Source organism: Glycine max, chromosome 1, assembly GCF_000004515.6.
Source record: "Glycine max cultivar Williams 82 chromosome 1, Glycine_max_v4.0, whole genome shotgun sequence".
Lineage (NCBI taxonomy): Eukaryota > Viridiplantae > Streptophyta > Magnoliopsida > Fabales > Fabaceae > Glycine > Glycine max.
The window spans coordinates 8949515-8971377 of record NC_016088.4 but is presented as its reverse complement, the minus strand read 5'-3'; the positions used below and the strand labels follow the sequence as shown (position 1 = coordinate 8971377).

Below are 21863 nucleotides of genomic sequence, written 5' to 3'. Positions count from 1 at the left end.
ATGCAATTCCTTCACGAGCCTCCTTAGTAGCATTTGAAGTGAACACAACTAGCCTATGATTCCCAAGTCACACTCCAGGCATTGTGATCCCAAGTCACAATCATTAATGTCTCGAGAACATGTCTCTCCAACCTATTAGAAAAATGTTTCTCACAAAGGAAAAAAATAATCAACTTAAAATGATGAGAGAATTAACGGATGATACAATCCAAATAGTTAATATTAAATAATTTCTAGAAGTTATAAAATTAAAAAATTTACAATCACAATGCATGTTTCTAATTTTATATATATATATATATATATATATATATATATATATATATATATATATATATATATATATATATATATATATAATTGAAAAATTTACAATCATGATGCATGCAAGTGTGAAATGTAGCTAGTAGAGGAATTTTAGACCATGAAGATTATGGACTAAATCCGCCAGTACTTAGAACTCCCCACTGTAGGATAGCAATAGCATTATTTTTTTTAGTCGATTGAAAAGATATGAATGTACCTATGCTTTTTGAGCTTTGGTACTTTGAAGGTATCATAACAAGCACTAAATGTAAAAATTACTATTATCAGTCATGGTTACACATAGTAAGAAGTTATCCATTGAAACCAATAAAAAAATGAAGAAAATAGTCAATAACACTTATTGATTGATCACATTAATAATGGAAGGAAAAGTTGAAACATTTTATCTAGCTTGGGTGTTTTCAGACAGACTTAAAGAACTAGAATACACTAATGGAGTGCTTATCTTGTAACTAAAAATAATAAAAGTAGTAGATGTGCTATGTCATATATTTTTTTGGGTGTTTACTGGAAGAGACGAATATTAATAAAGGAAGAGAAAAAAAATTCAGTATCATTTCTCTTTTTAATTATCATTTCAATTAATAATTTATTGTACATTTTATTTTATAAGTATCATTTCTCTTTTTAATTATTATTTCAGTTAATTTTATAAAAAATAGTACAAACCAGTAAAAAAAATTCAAATATAGTCCAAATGTACCCTTCATTTTCTAAATGAAAATAAAATCAATTGTTGACACGAATGGAAGGAATTAAGATAATGATAATTAATACTAAAAATAAATAAATAAAAACTCATATGGTTTAAAAGCAAGATGAAAAGACAAAACAATGAAAATAATTAGAATATTAAATATTATTTTTTATATAAACAAATATAAAAAAATAAAACAACTATTAATTTGGAAAATTATGCATGTGTGTGTGTGTATATATATAACATTAGCTTACTGAGATCTTTTCTCCAAATTGCCACTATCTCTGAGACCTTACTTGGGAGATAGGATCAAGCCATTAAAGCAGCCTCTGGAATCCGATTGTTGCCAAAAGCATAACTCAGCTACATCAAACTGCATTCTAATCAACACTCTCTCTTTGTACAATGATATCATTAATAAAAGATCACAACAATAGAATAATACCTTTCTACCAAAAGTTGAAGGCAGTCCTCAAGTTTACCCAACATGAATAAGCAAAGGAATGCAACATTATTCTTCCCTTCCTCTTTAGCAAGAGTTGCAAGTTTTGATATTCCTTCAGCATCTCCTAAAGAGGAATATAGTAGCAATAACCCACTCAATCCATTGCGTGTTTTAAACACTCTTAAGCCATTTCTACCTTCAAGAACAAATAATGAAGAGATAAAAAAGAGATACCCAATACCAATCAAGATCAAGTGTGTCCATAATCATTATTAATTGTGACAAGAATAAAAGAAAAATTCAACATCCTAATCATTCAAAATCTAAATGTGCATATATTGTTATTTTCAATATTAGAATCCTTGCTTAAGCTTATGTTTTATTTAGGTAGTGTTTTAAAAAAATTATGAAAACAACTTATTGTTCTCATAAGTTTTTTTAATTTATTTTAAAACTTTCTTATATGATTTACAAAAATTATTTTGTAAATTTATTACAATAAATTTATAAAATAAATGTTTATCTGATATGAAGTTATCATATAAACTCTTAATAAGTTTTTTATCAAACAATTTTAATACTTAAAACATATTCAAACTAGAAAACCAAAAGAATATAATTGTCATCATTGCCAACTTCCAAGCACAACTCCACTAGTAAATATCTCTGCTAGCTTCTAGCTATCTGGCAGAGGTGATGGTTTTACATGATCTTTTGAAATTGTCATAATAGTATTTACAATGCCAAAGAATATTAGCCACCAATAAGCTCAGGATCACATGGAAGCATGCTGCATAATACAAGCATGAGGAAACAATGACACAAAAGAAACAACGAACCATCATTTAGGATAGCATTAATAAGCACCATAAAGGGTGGATAGTCAAACTCCCAAATGAGAGCCAACAACATAAAACCAAGTTGTAAGCATGTCAAACATGTAGAACACTGTAGAAGCAAGCTTCATGATGATGAATCAAGATTGATTCAAGGAGTTTTAATGATAACAAAGATGATGATAAAAAGCCCAAGAGAATGAGTTCAAGATTGAGTCAAGAACAATTCAAGAATCAAGAGAAATTTGATTTCAAGATTCAAGAATCAAGTTTCAAGATTCAACTTTCAAGAATAAAGAATCAAGAATAATCAAGTTGAGAATTCAAGAATCAAGAAAAGACTCAATCAAGATAAGTACTAAAAAGTTTTTTTCAAAACATTGAGTAGCACATGAATTTTTCACAAAACCTTTTACCAAAGAGTTTTTAGTCTCTGGTAATTGATTACCATTTTATTGTAATCAATTACTAGTAGCAAAGATTGTTTTCAAAAAGCTTTCAACTGAATTTATCACGTTCCAATTGATTTCAAAATGGTGTAATCTATTACAATGATTTGGTAATCGATTACCAATATGTTTGAACGTTGAAATTGAAATTCAATTGTGAAGAGTCACATCCTTTCACAAAAATGCTTTGTGTAATCGATTACAATGATTTGGTAATCGATTACCAGTGATAAGTTTTGAATAAAAATCAAAAGATGTAACTCTTCCAATGGTTTTCAAGTTTTTCTAAAGGTTATAACTCTTCTAATGGTTTTCTTGACCAGACATGAAGAATCTATAAAAGCAAGACCTTGACTTGCATTTTAGATTTAAATTCATAACAATTATTACAATCCTTTACAATCTTTGAATCTCTTTGAACATCTTCTTCTTCTTCTTCCTTTGCCAAAAGCTTTCTAAAGTTTTCTGGTTTTCCAAACTTTGAAAACAAAAGTGTCTTATTCATCTTTTTTCATTCCCTTCTCCCTTTGCCAAAAAGAATTTGCCAAGGACTAACCGCCTGAATTTTTTTTGTGTCTCTCTTCTCCTTTTTCCTAAAGAACAAAGGACTAACTGCCTGAATTCTTTTGTGTCTCCCTTCTCCCTTGTCAAAGAATTCAAAATGACACAGTCTGAGAATTCTTTTAATTCTTTCCTTTTCCATAAACAAAAGATTTCAAAGGACTAACCGCCTGAGAATTCTTTTGTTTCCCCATTCACAAAGTTTCAAAGGACTAACCGCCTGAGAACTTTGTCTTAACACATTGGAGGGTACATCCTTTGTCGTACAAGTAGAGGTTACATCTACTTGGGTTGTTGTGACTGAGAACAAGAGAGGGTACATCTCATGTGGATCAGTTCTAGTGGAGAGTACATCCACTAGGTTGTTCAAAGAGAACAAGGGAGGGTACATCCCTTGTGGATCTTTGCTTGTAAAGGAATTTACAAGCTTGAAAAGAAATGTCAAGGACCACAGGTCGCTTGGGGACTGGATGTAGGCACGGGTTGTTGCCGAATCAGTATAAAACTCTTGTGTGTTTGTCTTCTTCTTCCCTACTCTTTTAATTTCCACTCTGCACTTTAATTACTGCTTTTACTTTTGGTTAAGTTTATATTTTTGTTCTTTACTTTCTTAACAACATAGTAAAAGCCTAAGAAGGGTAAATTTTAATTAGTAAAGGTTCATTAATAATTAATTCAACCCCCCTTCTTAATTATTCTGAGGCCACTTGATCCAACAAACACAACAAAAAAATTAGGCCCATCTAATAATTACAATGTCCAAAATACCATGTCAGACATAAAATAAATCCAGAGTTGCGAAACAATTCACTTACCACAATACGAATTGTAATTGATACTGCATAAATTTGCATGAAAGAGGAAATTTATTAATCAGATTAAAATAAATACTCATCCCAAGTGGAGATCGCCAGGACAAAACAAAAATTTCCCAAAAACTGAAGTCTCGTATGGAGTATCATAACAGCTGAAGTAACAACGATATAGATGATTAAGTGGGGAAAATTGTTGAGAAGATGTTAACAATAATTCATTAGCTTACTATATAATTTTTCATTCTCTGGAAGATAGCTCGGCTTGTCAAAACAACACTAATAATAACACTAAGTCCAGGTTCTGTTAGAACAATATCAGATGCACTTCGGGCTGCATCAGTAGCATCAACAACAGCTATACCAATGTCTGCCTTCTTGAGGGCAGGTGCAACAGCTATACCAACATTCACAGGACTCCAATCACATCAGTTGCTTATATAGTACAACCGCTTACTTATAATCCTTGTTAAAGTCATTAACTATAAGAGCAATGATTTCATTATCATAATACAAGCAAAGGAAAGGTGTTCACTACCTTATGTAATAAACCTATAATCATTTTGACATTTACTCCAAGGTTTAGTGCCCTTCGTATTGTTTCTGCACGATCATGCCTAGGTGGGTCAAAGAGAGACAAAAGGCCAATAAATTGCCACGGGCCTCCAGCACTCTCTTTCCTTCCATCTGGAACTTCCTGTATAGAAAGGAGTCGCCTCAATTAACATTTCCAGCTTAAAGCATAGGCATACAAATGCACCAATTGATTGAGCAATAAATTAATTACTTGGTATGCTACAACAAGAGATCGTAAACCACGCTCTGCAAACTTTATCACTGAATGAACTCTACGTTCAATGTTTTCCTTATTGTGTGCAAGATTCAGGATCTAACAATCATGATACAAATCACATCACAATGACAATACACAAGACCAAATATTAATATAAAATTATGCAAATGATGTTGTCAAATTACCTGTTCTGGTACACCTTTGCTTACTCTATGCATTTTGCCATCTTGATCAAGATAAGTCAATGTCGTCCACTTATCACTAGGATTGAAAGGAAGAAAATGTACTTCTTGTATGCCAGCACGTGCCTTCAGTAGCAGTAAGTTAAAAAGAAAAAAGCTAGATCAACTTTAATTTAGAAAAATGTATATAAATGTGCAGATTATAGTTGTTGGCTTGATGCTAAAAAATATGCTCCAAGAAGAATACCAGCGAACAATAAATCTATGACTATGACTAACCTCCTTTGGATCAGCCAATATCCCAACTATGGCTGTATCAATTGCATCTTGATTCTCAAGCCTTGAAGCTCGGGCCGCCATCAAAATAACAGTATCTGGATCCACTCATTTTGCAAAAACCTTAACGGTTAAAAAAAATATTAGAACAAGTGCATATAAAACACAAAGAAAACAAGCCAACAACACCATTCAATAATTCAGCATCCAACCTCAACAAGATTTTTGTCAACAGTAAGCTTATTTAATGTCAGAGTCCCAGTTTTATCATTGCAAAGCACATCCATGCCTGCCATCTCTTCAATGGATGTCATCCTCTTTGTGATAGCCCCCTACAAAATCACAACCATTAGTTCTTATGTGTCCACCCAAATCCAAGGTGCTCTCAACCAAAAGAACCTAACTGACCTGTTGAGATAGCCTATGCGAACCAATGGCCATGGTCACAGACAAAACTGTGGGCATGGCAATTGGAATTCCTCCAATGAGAAGTACAAGCAAGTTATCAATTCCAGAACGATAGGGTCAATCTTGGATGGGATACATAACAATAATTTCAACAACCATCCCTAATGCAATTGAACATATGCAGAAGTTCCCAATTGCAGTCAAGACCTGAAAAAGACGACAAAAAAATACAACAAAAATGAAATCTAAAATTCTGAAGTATGAATATCAATAAGACTGCGGGGGGCGGGGAGTTACCTTTTGAAAGTGTCCCACTTGATTAGTAGTATCCACAAGATGAGCAGCTTTCCCAAAGAAGGTATGAACACCAGTAGCAATGACCACAACTTCAATCTCTCCTTGTTTGCAGGTAGAACTAGAATATACTCCATCATCAGGACCCTTTTTCACTGGCAGTGACTCACCGGTAAGTACAGACTGAAAAGTACGAAGTGCCAAGGAAAAAGAGGATAATTGGCCAATTAGGCATGTGGAGGATTCAAAGAGCAAATATTATATGATAGATATATAAAAATAAATAAATAAACAAATAACCCACTTGATCAATTTTCAAAGGATCCCCTTCAAGAAGTCGAGCATCTGTAGGAATAATATCTCCAAGTTTGATGTTGATTATGTCACCGGGAACCAAGATCGAGGCATCTTAATCATTCCACCTACCATCTCGAAGAACCTTCACAAACACACTCATGAGAAATGAAACTATAAAGGCAAAAAGAAAGAAAAGATTCCTTCCAAATGCAAACTGCACCAACAAGAATAAGGAATCCACACAGTATTGAGATAGAACAAAAAAAAAGACGTTGAGTTTGATACCTTTGCTTTTGGAGCGAGCCAAGTCATGAGAGTTGTTGTGGCATTACCAGCATTGTTCTCCTCAATGAAATTGATAGTTGAATTGATGAGAAGCAAGGTAATGATACCCACAAAGTGACAACCCCCAGTTATCAACAATCACACCAAGCATCATCAACTCACAAATTACACCACAATAGAATGAAAACCTTCCACATTGTACATATATAGAATATTGAAACAAGTATATCGGGAGAATAAAAAACAATTCTTAAATTGGGGTAGATTAAGAGAATTCCTATTTTATAATATATATATATATATATATATATATATATTGATCTCAATTCAAACCCTATAAACAACCCAAAGAGGACCACATCTGCTTCCCAACATGTAATTTTGGATTAAACTCATTTTAATAAACTAATAACGAAGGTTTTAAAAAACGGTCCACAAGTTTTAAGAGGCTTCCACAATTGTAACCCGCAATATCAAGAACCTTGAAAACTTGAAAATTGTCATTCTATTTTTTTTATAAAAAAAAAAAGGCTTGAATAATCGTAATTGAAATGAACCAAACATGAACTCAACTTACACGCGACTTCTCCTCGTACCTTTCATCAAACACTGGGTCAATTTCTAACAAAACTAAAAATAATATTTGCGGATAAAAAAAATAATGAAAACAATAAAACAGTATGATAAAATGTAAAAAGCTTGTTAGAAAAATGTAGGTAAAAATATTATTGAGCAGATAATGAGGGCTGGAAGAATTACCGAATACGGTGTTGATGGGGTTCATGGCGACCTGGTTCTTAGTGGCATCTTCGATGAGTCTTTCGGTATTGATGAAGGCGACATAAAAGGGTGTGGTACGGTTGCCCTGATCGTTGGTGATGATTTCAACGCAGTCGTGCTGCCAGACTCCAACGTAGGAGAGAACCTGTGGATTTTAGAGAAAATGAGTTTAGAAACCTAGGGCGATTCAAATCAAGTTCAAAACGTGTTCAAACTTGTGAGAAACCTATGAGAACCACTTTGAATCTATGAGAATGACAGAGATGCAAAGTGAATGAGAGCTACAACGGTGTTGAAGGAGAATGAAGTGTGCAACAATGTTGAATGATTTCTTAATGAGAGAATGAGATATGAAAGAGAGAGTGAAGTGGGTGCTCTCACTCAGCTCTATGAGGTAAGTGGAACTGAAGACTGAAGAGACCGCAAAATGAGGGTAGAAGAATGAATGGCAATGAGAATGGAAGACTGAACGACAACAAGAATGGAAGAGTGAATGGCACTGTGGGTAGAAGAAAATTTTATTCATTTAGGGTTGCCCAAGCTAGCCCAATTAAAATGTGCCACATCAACAATAGAAAGTGGGAAAACAATGTTTTCAAAGACGAGTTTTAAAAAAACAATGTTGTAAAGCATTTTTAAAGTTGTTTTTGAGGAAACTGCCTTTAAAAGTTACAATTATTTACAAAAATGCCACTGTTTTACTTACTACATCGGTCTTTGTATAATCGTCGTAAAACCAGTATCGTAAAATGCCTCTTTTCTAGTAGTGTTTATATATATATATATATATATATATATATATACCCACTCAAGAAAAAACGTATACAGTTAAGGTTCTTTCCATCAAAACATCAAAACATATACTTACATTTTTATTTTAACAAAAGAAAAATAAAATAATACTTACATTTGTATCCTTCTTCGTGTTGTTGTGATATATAGGTTACGCAACTAACAGTAGACTAGTAATTAATTACTAATTAATATCCCTATAGTACTGTTTTAGTTTGAATATATAATGTTCTTAATTAAACTTGTCTCACATTCTCATTATAGCTAATTAAATAGTTATATTATTTTTTATTTTTTTTAAATCTCAAACAGTTTATCTACAAATATAATTTACTCACACATACTAAGAAACAAAAATATTATTAAGAGAATCATTTGATATCAAATAAAAGTTTTACCTTAATTTACGTTGATTCCTACATTTGATAATTGAATTTCTCATGCATATATAATTGAAAGAAACAATTATTCTTAATATAATTGGTGATTAACAGAAATTTACAAATTTGTTAGGTAACCAAGTTGATTATGCACACACATGTGAATTTTTAAGATTTGGTGGTCATTTTCTTTCCGCGGGTTGCAACTTCCCCCCTACCTTCTTTTGTACTTTTATTTTCAAAGACGGTTCTCTGAAAAATTGTCTTAGAATCTCTACATTTTAAGACGATTTTTTCGAAAAATCATCTTAGAATCAACAATATATTTTATTTTTATTTTTATTTTTAAAAAAATACATTTTAAGACGGTTCTCTAAAAACCCGTCTTAGAATGTCTACATTCTAAGATGATTTTCTAAAAAATCATCTTAGAATCCTCAATATATTTTATTGATTTCTTTTATACAAAAAATACATTCTAAGACGGTTCTCTGAAAAATCGTCTTAGAAAGTCTACTATTCTAAGAAGGTTTTTAACTAAGAACCGTTTTAGAAGAGTATCTTTTTCTAAGATGGTTATTTAGGGAACCATTATAGAAAGTAAAGACTTTCTACGACATTGGCTACAACAATGGTTAATAGCCGATGTAGAATGTCCAAAATAACCTTCGTAGAAAAGTATTTTTCCAATTGTGACTAAATATCGATCCTATCTTTATTTTATTTTTAAAAATTATAATCTTCTAAAAAAACATTGGGATCCCTTGTAACATCCCAAAAATAATCCAATAATTATTAAATAAAGATTATCTAAATATATCTTTTAGTAAAGGAAAAGATAAATTAAATTGTTTTAATATATTAGATTGTTATATTTTTTGAAAAGATATTAGTATAATAATATATTATATTATATAAAGACTTAGTTACCTTTAGATACACTTTTAGCTTTGTTGGTACTCAAAATAATATGTTGTTATACTTTTAGTGTTGGTTATTTTTATATGTCCATATTTGAGAGTAATATTTTTACTTATGTAAAGAATTATTTATTTGACTTTATTTATAAGACACGAGGTATTTTCATATTAATATAATTTTAAGATTTTATATTCTTTTTAGTATGAGTTGTTATTTTAGTGAAGTACGTTTCGTCCCTCATCCTCTTTGTAATCTTGAACCTTCCTTCACACTCCTAACACTAACGATTCCATAATCATATCAACCTTCCTTCTCGCTCGGATATAAATTCAAACACTTGGCCTACAAACTTCAATCATTTCCCCAAATCACAAATGAAATGCATGTTGATTAGAGGTGAAGTGATGACCTAGTGACCTCGACAAAGTTCTCATGCAGTTGATGAGGACGATGCCAACACCAACGAGTGTGACACCGACAAGCAGAACCTTAGTAGTGGCCGATGACCACGTGGTAAGCCGTCGGGTTCAAAGAACAAGTCAAAGGCTCAACGGTGATAGCGAAGGAGAGCCACAACGCGTTTTGCAACCACATCCTCCAAATCAGCTGCAGAATCGACATAGCAGAGTGCATTGCACCACCTTTGTCACCAGTGTGACGCTCTGGCAACCGGCAACGCTAGCAAGGTCATTACCCTATGATGACGACGAGTTCCAACTCTAGTCTCGAGGGCAAGAGATCGTACTCGGCAAAGATCTGTTTCCAAGCCAACCAAGAACTCTTTTATTTTCTCAAATCCTCTTCTATATTGTTTTCTATTTGATCAGAATATCTTCTTGCATATAAGTTCTCTTTATTAGTTTAGTTTTGTGTATTTTTTTATTATACTATAATAATTGTTTGAATGTTTAAACCAATTTTTTTAAATGAATTATTTTTTGTGAAAATATTATTAAACATAGTGGCAATTTATAACCAATAATTTAATTATTTCAAAATTTAAAATATAAATTTTGTTAACAAAAAATTAAATAAATGACTAAAATAAAACATTCGAAAACTTAAATGAAACTTTTGAAATTTATGTATTAAAAAACTATTAAATTATAATGGATCAAAAGTGACATTTAACCTTTATTTTTTTATAAAAAAAAGCATATCCTTAAAAAAAGGATAATGAATCTTAAATGTAACTAAATCCTATATCTATTATTAGTCTTGGTTGACTCAAAAGACTAAAATTTGTAAGAATATATTGACATCTCACTCAAAAGTCAAAGACTCTAATTACTATAGCTAAAAAAGAGAAATTGTTTTTTATTCAATTTTATAAGAAAAAGACAAGCAATTATGATTTAACCTAATAAAATGTGGACAAAGAAGAGAATGTATGAAGCAAAGCATCTAAGTCTAACCCAATGTTATGAAACCCAGTTTAGTCCGATTAGTTGGACCTGTCCAACCGAAACTTGATGACCTAACTGAATCGATTTCACTATTGGATCGATCATGCAAATGATCTGAACAAACCCAACAGGTTAGGTCACCAGTCCCGATTGGACCGATCTGACCCAGCCGATCGAACCTGGTTTCATAACATAAGCACGCAAAAAAAAAGGATCACCTCTATGACGTCATTTTGATATTTTATTATTATCAATTGTTATTTTGAATTTTGAAGTATGGATGGATTTTTCTTAATCAAATAATATTAATTATATACTTATATATAATGAATACATATATAATTTTAAATTTTCAATATATACCAAATTAAATTAGATAAATTACTGACCCACTAATTAAATTATTGACTTATTATCTCAATCATATTAAAGACCAAACCGACTTTTACAACATTGGTCTAACCTTAAATCCCAATGACATTAATGTGTTTGGATGGGGGATTTAGAAATTTCTTGGAAATTCAAATGCACAACATTTTAATTGTCATGATTTAAATTCTTTTCATTTTGTAAATATTTTGTTTGGATGAGGCAATTCCATTGCTTGTCTTTTAATTTCCTTGTTTGGATAAAGTAACTCAATTTCAATGAAATTTAAATTTTCATTTTTAAATATTTATTTAAAAATTAAAATTTCAATATTGAATGAAAATAAATATGAATCATTTTTTAAATAGTTAAATATTCAAAATAAATTTACTGTTCTACAATATTTAATAATCAAATTTTTTAATATTTAATAAGTAAATAATCAAAATAATTTTAATGCTAAACAATTTTGAATCTTACACAATATTCTTGTAGTAACACACAAAAAAACTTGGATTAAACAATACTATGTAAAATATTAAAGATGAATGATATGTAATTCCTTGTTCTTGTTAAAAAAAATCTAATTACCTAATCTTGCAATAATTTTAAAAAACATTAGGAGAAGAAAATACTTCAATTCATATCAATACCTAAAATCAAATATCATCAACATTAATGTCACTTCACTTATAATACTCAATAATTCACGAATTATTTTACAAATTAAATGGTCCAAAACAAAGAATATAATCAAACAATTTTAGAATAATCAACTTTTTTCTTGTTTTGTAAGAATGCAATTCCTCCTCTCTATTCCTTGTTCACAAAACCTGACATAGAAGAAACAAATTAATATAAGTCACAATAGGAAAGACAAATAATTATAGTGAAAATATCACTTCAACTAGGCATAAAAAAGACAATTTTATAATTTGAAAGTTCAAATAGAAAATGTAGATAAAAAAATATTCACCAAGTTTCATTCTGCAAGATGTGTTAAAACATAATCTGTCTTTTCGTGGATTGGAAGGGCTTTCACAATAGCTAACTGCTTCGGGTCGTCAGCTAACCATTTAACAGCTTTAACCCATTATTGTCTACTAAGATCTGGTATCAAAGCTGTCTCACATAACACTTCTTGAATATCTTTATCATCCATTCTTTCTACCATTCGATCAAAAGAGTTGGTCATTCTATCCAAAAAAGCTGTTATTCCTTCATTTTCTCCAATTTTTCTCTTGTGAGAATGTGTGTCAAGTTTTACTTTTGTATTAGAGCTTGGTTCTTCTGTCTATAGTAGCATTGGCACCTAAACCCATGAATTCCACTTCATTTGTTTCTCTACTCATCGCTTCATCAGCATCCATAGCAGTTTCAGCTCCATGACTAGTGGCTCTATCTTTAGCACACAAATCGACTATATCATCCCAATTTTGAAGCACCTTGAATCGGAACGATTTAGCCGATTTATGCCACTGGAAAAAAAAGTCAAATCCAATCTACTTTGAGTAACAAATAGCAATATATTAAAGAATACTTACAGTGTAATATTCATTCCAAACATTTTCATTTTCAACTGTGATCATGTGCTTAGTGCCATCCCAATCAAACCCACTCTGGCCAAGGATGTCACTTACAATACCATACCACGATCTCTATAATTTGATACGATTTTTGACATTATCTAATGTGACATTAACAATGAAGCTTGTAGACAACACTACCGCTACAGCATTCAATGTTGACCTTTTCCATTCTCCGTCGCCCTTGTTACCCAAATTCCTTTGATCTCTCAGTACATCAGCCAATATACGTTCCATCTCCAAATCCCATGTAAAATAACTTCTTGTTTCCTCATTATTTTTTCCTAAAACTTTTCTTTTGCCTGACATCTTTTCATTAGATGAGTCCATTGAAGTTAATGTCACTTATTTAACCTGCACATAACAAATATTAGATACAACCTACTTTTTATGCAATAACAAAGTATATAAAAGTCTATCTTCAATAGCAAAGTACAATGGTAACAAAGCACACAAAATTTGTCTACAATAGCAAATTACATTTAAAAAAGAACTATCCCTAAGCAAAGTTTCTTCTAACTTGATAGTTAGCAAACATATTCATAGCTAATGTATCTCGAAATCTTGTCCATTCCTCAGTCGCTTGAATAGTTGTGATATCATCTATGACGTTATTTTTAACTCCTTCCCTTGATTGATGGACTAACTCTTCATCAACAACAGATAAGGATTCTAAGTCTTGAACTTCTAAAAGTTGATCAGTTTATTGTTCGTCTCTTATGAAATTGTGTAACACAAAACAAGCATTGATAATTCTTATTTGTGTCTTTATATCAAAAAATGAAGGAGTTCTTAATATACTCCATCTTTTTTTCAAGATCCCAAATGACCTTTCTATTGCATTTTGGGCACTTGCATGACGAAGATTAAATAACTCCTTGTAACTTTGATGGGTGTTTCCAATCCACTCATTGAGATGATATCTAGTCCCTCGATATGGTGCTAAAAATCCCGGACCATTGGTATATCTCGCATCCACAAGAAAGTACTTACCTACAATGTTTAAAATAAAAGTCATAGGCTTAAACTATACAAAAAAAAGAAAAAAAAATATTTCCAAGAAATATTACCCATTGGAATTTCAAGTTTGTTTTGACAACGTAATGCATCTCGTAATACTCGAGAATCTCCTATAGACTCTTCCCACCCAGGTAACACATAAATAAACCTTAAATCTGGACCACAAGCGGCTAACACATTTGTAGAAATATCACTCTTTCTATTACGATATCTAGGTCTCTCATCAGGAGAAACTGTAACTGGAATATGAGTCCTATCAAGTGCTCCAATACATCTCTACAAACAAGACAATTTTTTTAGATTCTAAGAAAATTTTATAATTAACTAATCTCTCCTAACAATTGATAAACTTACCTCAAACCATCTCCACTTGTTTGCTTCCGCACCTTCTAAAGCACAGGGTTGAAAATTCGAATAGTCTTTGCTCACTTTCATTACCACTTTCAAGACATCGTTGAATTGCCTACTTATGATTTCTTTAGATCTACAATAACTAAATTGCACTACCCTATACTTTAGGTTGTGAGCAAGGATATGTAAAAACATTGCTACTGCTTCAGTTGTTGGAACATTTCTTGTTCTTACTAATCCACCCTTTTCTTGTAAAATTCTACAAAGGTTAAAAAATGCATTTTTACTAAGCCTCAATTGTTCAATGCAATCTTTCTCTGTCCCTCTATAAAGACGATTAAGGAAGATGCGACGTTCTAGTTCCCAATTATGGCTTGGTTCCTTAACAAAATAATTATTATGATATCATGTCACTACACCAATGACCATATGAACAACACAAGCAGCAGCTAATAAGATTATCTTCTTATACTCTTCTCTTTTACGTTTTCTTGAAGTAATTGCAGTGTCAACTATGCTAGAATCCATTTCTTCTCAATCAAACTGCATGATAATGATATAAGATAATATGTGCATATATTATTTGGAGATTTAAAACAATGATACTAGTGCAATACAAAGATGATCAACTAGAAACAATGATACTATTAAATCATGTTTTTGTCGAGCTATTTTATGCCAATTATCTTATTAGGGATTGAAAACTTTGTGACAAAGCTCACACAAAGTAGAAAACTTTAAACCCAAACTTTGAACTTACAAAGTGCCCTTTCCCTCTCCGGTATGGTCCCAATGACAAGTGGCAGCAGGACTTGATGAAAAATCCTGGATCAATTAAGGGCCTAAGTCAACTAATCTATTTGATTACCACACATGTCTTGTTCTTTTCTCTCCCTATGTATATCCTGATATTAGACCAGGCCAAGTTAACGTTGGTACCAAAAAACTATTTTGGGCCTACAAATACAAATGTGTAACCTGATCACAAAACAATGACAACATGGGTAACATTTGACTAGGTTCAACCTTACTCCCAAAGCTGAAAGGCATAGAAACAACCAATCCATTATTATTAATTTTATATAGGTTAATCTATTTAGGAGCAATATACTATATTTCATATTCTATTATTAACTAAAATAATGTGGTTGTATATATAAAACTCTATCTTATATTATCTTTAGTTACTGTAGGAGAAATATATGTAGCATATGATTCTTGTTATACTTTTGGTATTTAGTATAAATATCTTTTGGTAAAATATACTACAAAGTACTTCCTAGTATTAGTAGAGGAATGGATATATACACGAATATAAAGAATAAAAAGTGAATATAATAAAGAATAGAATGTTCTTTTAAGAGACCTAGAAAAAGTTTCACTTTATACATATAGCAAAAGTATTTTCTTATGAGATACAGTATATAGTTATTTCTAAATAATTGTAAGTAATCAGTATTATTTCATTATTATTACCAACATTACTACTATCAAATTAATATTTCTCTTTCTTACAACAGAAATAAAAATAAAAAATAAAAATCTCATCCACAACACATATAGTAATAGATTTGAGATTTCAAATTTCTGGGGGGTTGAAAAAGATTATAAGATTGAGGAAATGACATGATCCAAATTAATCTTTGTCAATCAAAACTTTCAAAAAAACTGAATCAATAATTCACATAGAAGTAATTAGCCTGCAAGACCTATCATTATCAATTTCAAATACATATTTAAAGTATATATCAATTTTAAATTCTGATCATGCTCACACTAGTTGAACCCACAACCAATCCATTTGCTCTTATCCTCTCCACGGATTTAAAGATTTGATTCCTTTTCTTACCTTAAGAGACATGGTACTTCAAGATTTTACCTAGAAAATGATGGATAGACTCACAGGGCCAAACTAAGATTCTTGACTATATAACAATGCACTTAAATCACTTTCCCTGTGCTCTACTAACAAGGATAATTTTGATGAATGATGACAATAAACTCATAAGACCTATGATGTTCTATTTAAACTAGAAATGTGATGGGCCAAAAGCCACATTCTACCTCATCAAAACACACTTAACCATTATTAAACGGTAAAAAATCAAAAAAGAACAATCCTTTTTGCGGCTATTTGATTTTAATGTTGCATTGCAGGTTGCCAATGGGATTCTTAGTAATCCATAGTGTATCTTAATGTAGACTCAAACCCTTTTAATGTGAAGAGAGGATTAACAAAGAATACACAATCTTGATACAGCTGACAAGTCCCTGGTAAATGCAAAATCTCACTCCCTTGCAGTGGCTTCTCCCATAAAATGTGTTGTCATGTTACAAGATTACATGCTGCACTCGGGTCTAAAGCAATAGTAGGGTAAGAACTCCTTTGCTATATGTTCCAGGATACTATATGGGAATTTGCTAAATGATTTTTATCTACTCAGAAAAAAAATTACAGGATACTAAATGTGTGCACTAAAGGGTCCTAAATGTGTGCACTACTGTACTAAATAAATTACAGGATACTATATGGGAATTTGCTAAATGACTTTTATCTGCTCAGAACAAAGTTAAAGCCCACTTGATATACGAATACTAGGTCTTTTCATAGGTAGAAATTTAGAGATTGAGTGGTCTTATATATATAGTGCTTATGGGATAATAACATCAGAAGTGCACTCAATCAACTGAAGAAGCAAAACAACTATGCTACTGCAAATATCCACTCAGAAGTAATGCAGTGGTTACACAAAATCAAGCAAGAAATGCTTGACGCATATCAGTCTGATACTGATAAATTATTTTGTTCACCATTCTAGCAAAACTAGTACATCTAAATATAAAGTGTATCACTACTGGCCTTTAGTATTATGTTCAGTCTCTCATTCATCTTATATCATATCAATATGTCAGTGCAATAAATCATCATTTTCAATTAATAAACACCAAAATGTGCCAGCTTTATTGGAGTTACTGGTGCACAGTTTATAGTAGTAGTTGAAACAATAGCATCATGCTCAAGGAATATATAACACCTCTGGGGCCATCCAACGCTAAGCTCTTGTTTCTCAACCAATTCCTTTGAACCCCCCCAAAAAAATCATGCAATTCGAGAAATTCAAACAGATTTGTTTCTCTATTTCTCTTTGATGCATATTCACAAACATATGGTGCTCACAACCTATCTCAACTCCAAACTCATCCAATTCCACACCCACCAACATATCAAAATCATTGAAACAAAATAAATGAAATACAAAACGAAACATAAATCAATAAAATCAAGCAACCCTTGTAGCTACAAAAATAAAATAAAAAACAAACAAACATAAACTTGAAAAAAGAAAAAAATAAAGATGAGCGAGGGGGAGAGAAACCTATAGTGACGTTGCTGAGAGGGAAAGAGAGAGTCACACGTGTGCGTTGGGAGGGAGAGAGCTGGTTGGTGTGCTGAGAGGGAGAGAAAGCGGCTACGGAAAGAGAGCTAGTGGTGTGTTTCTAGGAAAGGAGGAATTTTAATTTCTTTTTTTTTTGAGAATTTAAAATGATGTAAAGTTAATAAATTAAAATGCTTTATCAAAATGATATATTTTAATTATTTTTAAAATATCTTATCCAAATATATTATATTATAAAAAGATATTTTAATTTTCCTGTTGAAATACTTACCTAGTTTAATTTCTCCATCAAAACAATTAGTTAAGCTAACATGCGTGGATAAATTAGAGACAGATATGACAGAACAAACGGACATGATCAGAAACACGATAAAGGCAATGCATGGAAAAAAAGATAAAGGTACGAAAGCAAAGACGGGGAAAACGGTGACGGTTCTCATTTGCCATCATTTTGTATTACTGCTTTTGCCTCCTCTTTAATGAATTTGTTGCTTTTTGTTAGGTCTATTTATTCATAATATGAACAATGTTTAGATCCATAGAAAAGTATAATTAATAGGATAAAGATTCTTTGTCATCCAAAGAAATGTAGACACTTGTTAGAAATAATATAAATGTGAACTGCAATATAATAATAAAAAAAAGGAAATATAAAATGGACGTAATTGTTATATATATATATATATATATATATATATATATATATATATATATATATATATATATATATTAAAATTGTACAATTTTAATATTACGTGAACTAAATTTATCATATTTACTCACATTTACAATCAAATCCTTTAGTATAGTTTTATCTAATATTTAAGTCATTAGTTTATTTAAAAAGGAGTGTTATTTAGTAAAAAAAAACACTGCACGAAATACACGAACCACGTTAGTATCATTTTTTTATATTGCTATCACATATTTCTTTTGAACTATAGTACATAAACAGTTTACTAAACGAGATATTCACAACAACAAAAACTTAACGAGATCGATCTTGTATGATTTAAGTAATTAATACTTCTATCAATCTTAATATAGTAATTGATTTTTACTATTCAAAATTACAAGCCTATTATATATTCAGTGAAATAAATATAACTTTTTCAGTTTAGCTCGTAATTTTTAGCATGAAATAGGCAAAAGCACCTAGCACAAAATAAATAGTTATTAAAAATTAATAAAAGATAAAACTTGTTTTGAACTGAAATCACGGAGTCGTGTCATTCGTGCCTATTTGAAGAAAATGTTTTCGTAGTAATAAGCATTTCTGTTATTTAAAATATAAAATATATTTTTTTATCGTTGATTGTTGTTATAAAATAAATAATTTACTCACAAAGAACGTTAACATGGACAATTAAGTCAATACAATCAGAACACATTTTACTTAATTGTAGTCCAAATATTTTATATTTTTCAGTTTAAATATATCGACTCATTGGCATGTCATGTTCACTTTGTCACATTAACTAATTCTGTTAGTAGATGAAATAATAAAATAAAATAGTTTACATATGTAAAGAGTTATTACACAACTATTTGATTTTAAATCGTTGTGTATAATAAATTAGTTGTTTTTTACATTAATTATCTTTAAACTTATATTAATCATAATTTTTAATTTAACATTGAGAACGCATATAAATAAAAACTAAATTCATAATCGAAAGATATTTGTATAAGTGGACAAAAACTTTAGAGTAATCACACAATGGAAGTCAAAATGCAGAATTATGATGTATTTGTGAATAATAAATTAAATATCGGTCTGGTATAAAATTACTCTAGGACAAAGTAATATTGTCCTTAAGAAGCATGAGGCTACTTGCTATAGAACCTAACCCATGTTAAATTATACTATCTCTAATTTTATATATAAGAAATAACTATTTAATTCATCAAAATTAATAAAAAAATAGTTTGGTTAATTAGTTTGTTATAAATTTTAATTTTATTTTAAAATTATTTATGACATTAAATGATTTAAGATATGATTATTTTTTAAAAGATAATTTTTTAACCAATAAATATATCTTTTTGTTAATAATTTAATAAATACACTCACTTTCATAAAAAAGAAAATAATCATTAAGGGTAAAAAAGAATATTTAGCAATAAAAAGTCCTATATTTCTTATAATTAAGATAAAAAAATGTTATCATTTGTTTATTATATATGAGATCGAAAATATTAATAAATTTAAATTAATCAATATCACTAAAGCGAGGGTAAACATTTATTATATGTCATTGCCTTGATAAAATAGGCATTGTCTTGAGTGTTGCAGCTCTTTATGGAGGTACCAAGTACCTACCTTCAATTTTTATGGTTGGATTAATATTTATCATTTATTTATGATTGGAATTAAATGACCTTTAATTTTTTATCATTTATTTATGATTGAAAGGTGTGGAATAATTAATTATATAAAAGATGAATGTTTTTTGGTGTAATAAAAGATGAATGTTGGTTAAATAATTTTTAATAAGATATTTTTATTATTAGTTATTTATGTGAAAATAAAATTACGAATAGATTCTCAATTCTATATCAACATGGTGATTTAAGTAAAATTGAAATAATTTTTTTTAGGAATATCTCGAATTTGAAAATTGTGAGTGGATAAAAATAGAAAAAAAGATTCCACAAAAGATAACAAATGAAGTATTCCGGAAATGAGTCACTAACAAAATCAATACATAGTTACTTAGAATAGATTGTGTATTCATATATTAGACATTAGATTAATACACCATTTAGAGAATGAGACTCAAATTAGAATATTCACTCTTCTTACTCTTTTAATTGAACATTCTTGTCATTAATTATTTCCATTTTTTTATGTTCTTCTCTCTCGACCATCTTATTCACCTATCTATTTCACTCAATTTTTTTTCCGATCACCAAATAATTGAAATAATTTTTTAAAATAAATTGTGAATAATTAAAACTAATCCTGCATTACAATTTAAATTATTCATTCTAATTCAAAATGTAATTTATATATGCATAGACATTTATTTGTTATGAGTTTTAATTATAATACAATTTATATATTTAAAATCATTATTATTATATAAAGTAAACATTCTCAAAAAATACACTAAATAAATATTAGTTAAACAAGCTAAAATTATATGAGTCATAATAAAATTATTTTTCTTAACTAATTATTTTATTAGCCATGATATTCAGCACGTACCATAAATAAACTCATGTATGAATAAATTGTTGAGTGATATTAAATTTAGTACTCTTAAATAAATTTTCAAGTTGAAATCTTATATGTGGATAAAAATGTGAATGAGAGAAAAGAATCTCACTAAAAGTGAATACTCCATACTAGTAATAAAAAAAAGGGTTAAATTATAATTATGATTCTCTATAATTTCAAATTTATGATTTTGATTCTTGAATCTAGTCCTCATGCTAACTAAGTAATTTTGGTTATTCCATAAATTAACTGTGTAAAGTCAAATATTAACTTTGATGTGACATACTAGTGTTAATGTGACACTTAGGTAGGCGGTTAACATGATGCTTATGTGATAATAAATCATATAAAGTAAAATAAAAATTAAAAGAATGATTGTAGTAGGAATTGAACACTTAAACACTTATTTTATTTATTTAATTTTATAAACATTATTTTCAATGTATCATTACTTTATTAATTTTTTTCGAGTTATAAAAACTTATATATTAAAAAAATTAATATAAAAATCATTTTATTTTTATTTTATATCATTTTAATTTTATCAATTTATAATTAAATTTCATAAATTAATATATAAATTATAAAAATTAATTAAATTTATTTTAATATGTAAATTATTTTTATTCTAATTTTATAAATTTAAAAAATTTTAACATTTAATTTTTTAAGAAACATTCATGTTTAATATTTTTGTTTTAACTATATAAATTATCTAGTAAATAAGTTTTTTAATACTAATTATATAAATCAAGAAAATTACATAAATTAATATGAAAATAATTTATATAAATTATTTTATGTAATTTATAAAGTTATGAAAATTTATTTTTTATATAAATAATACAAATTTTTATTTTAATTATTGAAATTAATAAATTTTTAATTTTTAATTTTATTTAAATATTATTTTAAATTTACGTAATTGGTATAAATTACAAAAAATAATTTTTTAAAAATAATCTATATATT

The 21863-nt window shown here is 29.5% G+C and overlaps 1 pseudogene; it reads right to left on the bottom strand.

The window, feature by feature from the left end:
- Positions 1-2053: 2053 nt before the first annotated feature.
- On the bottom strand, positions 2054-6707 carry LOC100794198 (plasma membrane ATPase 1-like; annotated as a pseudogene).
- Positions 6708-21863: the final 15156 nt, after the last annotated feature.